Below are 9,361 nucleotides of genomic sequence, written 5' to 3'. Positions count from 1 at the left end.
GGCAAGAGGAAAGAAGAGTAAGTGCCATATGCTAAAAGGATGAGAGATTCCATCTGGGCAGAGCACAGCCAGTTTGAGGCCCCTGACTGCAATGTGAAACCTCCTGCTGCTGCTAGGTTTACAAACAAGCCCGTTGTCCTGTGCCTCCTAATATCATTGGTACTGAAGGCCCATCTGGGGGCTTGAGACTTTGGGTCCCAGTCCAGGCCCCTCAGGTTTTTTCCTCAGTTGGGAAGCTTCACTTCCCCAGGGGTGTTTGTTTGCCCTCTTGTTTTTCAGAATATTTTTCTAGAGTCAGTCATGCTGAAATGTTCTTCCCTCCATCTTCATCTATCAACATTCTACCCTTCCTTCAAGGCCCAGCACAAATGCCACCTCCTCCATGAAGCCTTCCCTAATCGCACCCCAACCCCCATCTCCAACGAACAATTTTTCAATGCTTCTGTAATGATGAAGAAGAAACATAGTTGTAGCACTTAGTCTAGTTTGTCACGCATTCACTTTTTAAAATCATTTTGTAGTTTGTTTAGCTCACTCATTTCTTATTATGTTTTCCACAAATTACATATGTAATTTCTATGAAAAATCACATTGCCTTACATAAATCAAATCACAATAAAGTTCAAATTCAATCAATTAACTAGTCTTGACTTGAATTGATGACAGAGGAGAGATGGCAAGAGTGGCCATCTGTTGAGACTTATTTCGGAGCCATTGGAGGTGGAGGTGGGGAACATTCCAAAACCTGAGCCGAGGCATAGGTCTGACGGATTCAGAGGTCTTGACTGCCTTCTGATGGTGCTGTTCTTTGTCAGGGTGGTGTGGTTGTTGGGATCGTGGAGACGGACCCTCTTCTATTTTGCATTTAGGGGCAGCTGGGTGTTATTTGAGGCACCTCGGTGGCACAGTGGTTTAGCGCTCGGCTGCTAACTGAAAGGTTGGTGGTTTGAACCCACCAGCCTTTCCAAGGGAGAAAGATGTGGCAGTCTGCTTCCGTAAAGATTTACAACCTTGGAAACACTGTGGGGCAGTTCTACTCTGTTCTATAGGGTCTCTATGAGTCGGCGTCGACTCCATGGCTTGGGTTTTGGGGTGGGTGGTATTTGGGGCTCTACACTCTTGAAACCCCTCTGGAACTGGACTCGAGGCCAAAGGTACAGCGGCCAGAACTTTTAAGCGCAGAATTCCCAACAAGAGAAAACAACAACTCCTCCCTTCTAGCATCTCCTTTGGGCCCAAATGGATGTAAAGACTTCACTCACTTAGCTTCTACACTCAATCAGCCATCTGCTCATTTTAAGAAAGACTTCTGTCTTTCCTAACAAAGTGAGCATGACTAGAAGCAAAGAGATCTGGGTTTTAGTCCTGCCTCTGCTTCAATCTTACTGTGTGATGTTGGAACAAGTTAGGCTGTGGGGGAAGCTACTCTTCATTTTTCATTGAGCCCTGCCTCTTGACCTGAAAGGACGCCTTGGTAGAGGAGGAGTCTCCAAGCTAGTAGCTCAGCCCTCACTCCGTTCTCTGGAACACTAGTCCAGAACACACTAGAGATGACATCTTAAATACAGTTATTTATATGTTGCCAATATTTGTTAGAAATCAAGTATCCCATGCAGGTAATGCAATAGTTCTATATGGTCACCAGATGGCACTATGATATTACAATTGAGCTCAAAGAAGCTTTTTATGGATGAGAATTTTATTTGCCAAATGAAAAAGACATCTAAAGAAAAGAAAACTCACGTTTTTTGAGGATTGGCTATGTGTCAGACTCCATGCTCAACGCTTTATATACATGATCTCATTTTAATGCCCATAACAACCATAGGAAGTGCTACCATTATCTATGTTTTTCAAAGATAAGGAAACTAAAGTACAGAAAAACAACTTATCTTGATTAAAGTTGCTCACCCACTAAGTGATGGATCCAGGCTAATCATGCCTATTTGACTCCCAAACGTGGGCCTTTTCCATGAAAACATGCTGCCTTCCAGAAATGGTAATATCTTACTCACATCTGTATCCTGTACTAAGACTTACACAAATAGCATACCAAATGTTTTCTCTCATAATCCTCACCTCTCTAATTTAAACCTCATGTGCACATATAATGTGTAGGTAGACTTGGTCTTTTTCCCAGAGAAACTCAAAGCACCAATAGGTACCAATATATCTTTGATACACACGACATGAATGAACCTCAAAATAATTATGCTGAATGAAAGAAGCAAGACAAAAAAGAGTGCATGCTGCATGATTCTATTTATATAAAATCTGGAAAATGCAAACTACTCTGCAGTGACAGAGAGCATATCAATTGCCAGGGGAGAGGGAAGAGGGGAGGGACTGGAGGATTATAAAGGGGCCCAAGGAAACTTTTGGGGGTGATTATTATGTTCCTTATCTTGGAACTGTAGGCATATGTCAACACTTGGAACTGTACATTAAAGAGTGAGATTTACTAACATAAATTTTTAAAAAGTGAAGTCTTTCAACCATTTCACCCTCCCATTGATGTCTTAAAGTTATCGTAAAAACAAAACCCATTGCCATCAAGTCAATTTTAACTCATGGCAACCCCATGTGTTGCTGATTAGAACTGCTCCATAGGGTTTTCTTGGCTGTAATCGCCAGACCTTTCTTCCACGGCAGTGTTGGGTGGGTTCAAACCGCCAACCTTTAGGTTGGTGGTTGAGTGCAAACTGTTTGCACCACCCAGAGACCATAAATTATAGGTATATTTAAACATGCTAAAAACCACACCAGGCAATGTTATAATTTTGGCTTTCAATGGTCATACATATTTTACAAAACTTAAGAGGAGAAAAATAGTCTTTTATAATTACTCAAATATTTATCATTTCTAGCTTTCTTTCTTCATTCCTCAAGTTTTAAGATTCTCTCTGGTATCATTTATGTTTAGCCTGAAGAACTTCCTTTAATATTTCTTTTACAGCAGGTCTAATGTCAACTCTTTTAGTTTTTCTTGATCTGAGAATGTCTTTATTTTACTATTATGGATAATGCTGCTATGAGTCTTTGTGTACGAGTTTTTAGGTGGATATACGTTTTCAATTCTCTTGGGTATATACCTAAGAGTGGAATTGCTGGATCACATGGTAACTTTAATTTTAACTTTTTGAGGAATTGCCATTTTCCAAAATGGCTGCACCATTTTACATTCCCACCAACAATGGATGAGGATTCCAATTTCTCCACATTCTCGTCAATACCTGTTACTATCTGTCTTTTTGACTATAGCCATCCTAGTGAGTATGCAGTGGTATTGTATTATGGTTTTGATTTGCATTTCCCTAATGACTAATAGGAGCCCTGGTGGCACAGTGGTTAAGAGCTCAGCTACAAACTAAAAGGTTAACAGTTCTAACCCACCAGCTGCTCCTTGGAAACCCTGTGGGGCAGTTCTACTCTGTCCTATAGGGTTGCTATGAGTCAGAATCAGAATGACTAGTAATGATGATAATTTTTCATATGCATATTGGTCATTTATACATTTTCCTTGGGGGAAATGTCTATTCAGATTTTTTGCACATTTTTAAATTTTTTTTTAGTTTTGTGAGTTGTAGGAGTTCTTTATATATTCTAGGTACAGGTCCTTTATCAGGTATAAGATTTGCAAAGATTTTCTCCATTTTTGTGAGTTGTCTTTTCACTTTCTTAACGGCATGCTTTGAAGGACGAACATTTTTAATTTTGATAAAGTCCACTTTACCTATCTTTTCTTTTGTTTCTTGTGGTTTTGATGTGATATATAAGAAACCATTGCCTAATTCAATGTCGCAAAGATTTATGCCTATGTGTTCTAACAGTTATGTTGTTTTAGCTCTTACATGTAGGTCTGTGTTCCATTTTTAGTTAATTTTTGTGTATAATGTGATATAAGGATCCAAATTCATCCTTTTTGCATGTGGATATCCGGTTGTCTTAGTACCATTTGTTGAAAAGACTATCTTTTTTCCCCCCACCAAATTGTCTTGGCACTCTTGTTGAAAACCAGGTAACCACAAAAGTATGGGTGTATTTCTAGAATCTCAATTCTAGCCCATTGATCTATAAGTCTATTCTTATACCAATACACATTTTCATGAGTACTATAGTTTTGTAGTAAGTTTTGAAATCGGGAAATGTGAGTCTTCCAACTTTGTTTTTGTTTTTCAATATTGCCTTTGGTTATTCTGGTGTCTTAGTATCTTAGTGCTGCTATAACAGAAATACCACAAGTAGGTGGCTTTAAAGAACAGAAATTTATTTTCTCCGAGTTCTGGAGGCTAAAAGTCTAAATCAGTGTTTTGGCCATGTTGCTTCCTTCCTTGTTGATAGTCCCAGATGTTACCTCGTTCCTTGGCTTGTAGACAATCCTCGCTTGACTTCTGTATTCCCAGTTTGGGCATACGTGTCTCTGTGCCTATGATGCTCTTTATATAACTCAGAAGTGATTAGGTTTAGGATCAACCCTACACTGGTGTGACCACAACTGATTGATTAGATTAGATTGCATTATGGAAGGCGATTACATTACATTAGATTAGACCACATCCACAGGTATAGGGGTTAGAATTCCAATGCATATTTTAGGGAGACACAATTCAATCCATAATATCTGGGTACTTTGCATTTCTATAAGAATTTGAGGATCTGCTTGTCAATTTCTGCAAAGAATTCAGCTGGGATTTTGGTGGAGATTCTGTTAAATCTGTAGATCAGTTTGGGGACTATTGCCATCTTAACAATATTGTCTTCTGATCCATGAACATAGGACATGTATCTCTTTCTAAATAAAAAAGTAACACAAATATTTATTTACAAAATGGTGTACTAGTCCCCTTTTAAGGCTTCCCTCTCAACAAATGCCCCATCTCCCTCTGTGTTGTTTCTAGTTAGTCATTTAGAGAGAGAAATAAAAGCGAGCAATCAGAACTGGGCCATATCAAAAAGGGGCCATTCTGACCCTGAGAATTCTTAGTTTTACAGGCTTACTCTTCATACAGGCTGAAACTGGGCAAAGATAAACTAAAACGAGCACTCGTCAAGAGCATATTGTTTGTTAGGTCCCATGCCAGACATTTCACCATAGTATGGTCTCATTCAGTCTTTACAGCAACCTTTTACATGAGTATTACTCTTCCAGTTTTACAGATAAGGAAGTGAAATCCTAGGGAGGTTAAGAAATTGGCTTGAGCTCACAGCGTTACTAGGTGGAAGAGGTATGATTTGAATCAAGGTTGTCTGACTCCAGAGTCCCTGCTACTCCCATTGCACCCATGCTCTGAGACCACCAAGAGTATGGAAACATCCATACAGGCCTCTTTCTCACCCTGGTGCCCAGAACTGGCAGAGGAGTTTCATGTCCTTTCTCTGGACTCTTTTAGCTGTTGAGTTGTTCCCACGTGTTCTTTCCAAATGTTGAGGGTCACAAGAATAATCCATAGTCTGTGCCAGAGTCCTTATTCAAGCTGACCTGGGCCCTGGAACTGCTCATCTCTCCAGAGGAGCTCTGCCCAGGGAAGGGCATTTATCCCAAGGCTGGACTCATAGGCAAACAACACTCATAATTTTGGATTTTAGTGTAGACATTCTCCTCTGATAAACCATTTGGGCTGAAGCTCTCAGTAACAATGGAGTAAGACCCATTTTACTCTCAAGTGGAAGATCTCTGTGTGTCCAATTCTGGGCCATTATAAGGCCATTCCCAAGAATGCAGAATATATCAAACCCATCCAGGTGGTTGGTCAACAACCTTGCCTTCCTAAGCACCAAGATGGGAGGAAAGTTAGCTTTCCTTCCAGGATGGAGGCTGACCTGCAGTAACTGGAAGGACAAATCCAAACATTATGGGTGGGGAGCATTGTGTGATTCTTCTGAATGATGGTCAGTGCAAGAATGCCCCTTCCTCTTCCTCTTTATCAGTCTGTGAATTCTCAGCCTCACAACTAACTACATAATTGGTCTTATATGCTTTTCCATCAGGAATATAGTACAGAAGTAGTTTGCAGTCACAAACTACAGCTAATGTTCTTCACTATCTTTTTTTTTTTTTTTTAACTCCCTACTGGCTTTGTTGTTGTCAGTTGTCGGTCGATTCTGATTCATGGTGACCCCATATGTGCAGAGTAGAACTGCTCCGTAGGGTTTTCAAAGCTGTGACTTTTGGAAACTGATTGCCAGTCCTGTCTTCGGAGGCACTACTGGGTAGGTTTGAAGCAACAACATTTTAGCTAGTAGTTGAGCACTTAACCGTTTGAGCCACCCAGGGACTCCCTACTGTCTTAGGGATCATCAGTTTTGATTCCTTTATGTGACTTTCCTATGGGATTCCTATATCTCTCCGTGGATATGTAATCAGGAGTCACGATTTCTATTCAGGAGATATTGTACAAACTTTTGAATATTCCTTTTACATAGGTTAGGTAATGTGAGAATTCCTTGGAGGATAAACTGGAGAGCCAGAGGTCTATTCTGATGGTGCTAGAAAGTCCATGGAAATATTTAAGAGGGGGCGTGACCTAGTCATATTTGCTTTTTAGAACAAACACACTAGCAGCAATATGAATCAGAGGGGTGCCAAGACTGGAAGCCAAGAGACCAGTTCCTTCAGGCCTTCATCATTTATTTCCAGGATTATTGCAATATTCCCCAGTAGTGGTGAGGGTAAAGAGTAAGGGTAGTTTCAGGGATATTTAGTAGAAAGAATCAATAGAACTTGGTAACTGAGGAAATGTTAGGAATAAAGAAGATGAGGGGAAAGTGAAGGATGACTTCTAGATTTCTGACTTCGGTAGTGGTAAGAGAGAACACAGGAAGAGTATCTCATATGGTAAATGTGAAAAAATGAGTTCAATTTTGGACAATTTCAGTATCAAGTGCCTGTGAGACATATTAGTGTAGATTTCAAGTAGGTAGATGGATAACAATAAGTGTCTAGAGCTACAGGAGAGATATGGGCTGGAGATATTAATTTGGGATTTATGATATAAGTGGGAGCTGGAGCAAAGGGTGTGAATGGAGAATATGTAAAGTGAGAAGAGATGAAGGCCCAGGATTGAATCCTAGGCATCATCCACATTTAAGGGATGGCTAGAAGCAGGAGTCTGAAAAGGGGACCAGAGAAATGGCCACCAGAGGGGAGAGAAAAAAAGATTAGGAGAAAGTGGTGGTCACAGAACCAAGAGAAGACAGAATTTCAAGAAGAAAAGAACAGCCAACATTCACTCAGTCACCTAATGTTTATTGGGTGACTGCTGGTGCCAGGGCATGCCTCAGGGGATTAAAAAGGAAAGATACTTGCCTTCATGGGGTTTACATTCAAATTGGAGGAGTCAGACAGTGGACATAATAAATAAATAAAAGAGTATGAAAGAAATTTATAGGTGTTAGCGGGGAAAGGGGGAGCCCTGGTGGCACAGTGGTTAAGAACTCGGCTGCTAACCAAAAGGTCAGCTGTTGGAATCCACCAGCCACTCCTTGGAAACCCTATGGGGCAGTTCTACTCTGTCCTATAGGGATGATATGAGTTGGAATGGACTCAGTAGCAAGGGTTTGTTTGTTTGTTTGTTTTTGGTTTGAGGGGAGAAAGGAGCAGGAAGAGTATATCAGGAGTTCTGGTGGGGGAAGTACAGTTCGAATGGTGTAACCAGGAAATAGGACACATCGAGAAAGAAATACTTGGGTAAAGACTTCAAGGACGTCAGAGAGCAAGGCATGTACATACCTGAGGGAAGAATGTTCTAATCAGAAGGAACAGCCATCACAGAGGCTCTGAGGCAAAAGCATTCCTGAAATGTTTGAGGAATAGCAAGGAGGTCAACAGCCTGAAGCAGAATGAGGGAAGGGGAGATTAGAGGGGAGAGGTGAGAAGGTAGAGGAGTGATGCAGACAGTGTAGGGCCTTGTAAGCCTTTGTAAGGATTTAGTCTTTACTCTGAGAGAAATATGGAATCCTTGGTAAGTTTTGATTTATGTTTATGTTTATGTGTTGAGATTATAATATAGTTAGTACAGTTCAATTAGTTTTGACAAATGTATACAGTCATGTAACTACCACCACAATCAAGATATAGAACATTCCCGTCACAGAAGAAGTTCCCTTATGTTCATTTGCAGTCAATCCCTTCTTGCTACCCCCGGATCCAGGCAAACCATTAGCTTTGTCACAATAGTTTTGCCTTTTCTAGAATTTCCTATAAATGGATTCATACAGTTTCGTAGTCTTTTGTGTCTGGCTTCACTCACTTACAGTGTTTTTGAGCTTCATTCATGTTGTGCATATCAGTAGTGCATTCCTTTTTATTTCTGAGTATTCCATTGTATGGTTATACCACAATTAGTTTACCTATTCATCTGTTAATTGATATTTGATTGTATTCAGTTTGGGACTATTATGAATAAAGTTGATGTGAACCTTTGTGTAACAAGTCTTCCTGTGAACATAGTTTTTATTTTATTTGGGTAATTATCTGGGAGTGGAATTACTAGACCACTGGGTAAGTGTATGTTTACCTTTATAAGAAATAGCCATACTATTACCCAAAGTAGGCAGGACCAGTTTACATTCCCTCCAGCAATGTACGAGAGTTCAACTTGCTTCGCTTCAATTGTCAGCACTTAGTATTGTCAGATTTTTAAAATTTTACTCATTTTAGTGGGTGGGTAGTGGTATCTCATTGTACTTTTAATTTGCATTTCCTTTATGACATTTTATTTAACATCTTTTCATGTCCTTATTTGCCATTCATATATCTTCTTTGTGGAAGTATCTATTCAAATCTTTTGCCTATTTTGTTTTGTCAGTTTGTCTTATTACTAATTGCAAAAGTTCTAAGTATGTTCTCGATATAAGTCCTTAATCAGAAATAGGTTTAAAATATATTTCCTCTTTCTATGACTTGCCTTTTCATTTTCTTAACTGTCTTTCTAAAAGCAAAATTTTTTTTTATTTTGATGAAGTCTATAATTTTTTTCTCTTATAGTTGACACTTTTTGTAGCCAATCTAGGAAGTCCTTGCTTAACTCAAGGTAACGAAGATTTTCGCCCATGTTTTCTTCTTGATATTTTATAGTTTTAGCTCTTGTGTTTAGATATGTGATCCATTTTTAATTAATCTTTTTGTATGGTGTGAGGTAAGTGTAGTGGTTCAATTTTTTCACATGGATATTCAATTGCTCTAGCACCCTTTGTTAAAAAGACTATCCTTTCTCCCATTTAATTACCTTGGCAACTTTGTTGAAAATCAAATGACTATATATATGTGGGTCTTTTTCTAAACCCCTTCTTCCATTCCTGGTGGTGTAGTGGTTAAGAGATACGGCTGCTAACCAAAAGGTTGACAGTTCGAATCCACCAG

The sequence above is a fragment of the Trichechus manatus genome, unplaced genomic scaffold, assembly GCF_000243295.1.
Source record: "Trichechus manatus latirostris isolate Lorelei unplaced genomic scaffold, TriManLat1.0 scaffold00068, whole genome shotgun sequence".
NCBI lineage: Eukaryota > Metazoa > Chordata > Mammalia > Sirenia > Trichechidae > Trichechus > Trichechus manatus.
This window is presented reverse-complemented; position numbering follows the sequence as displayed.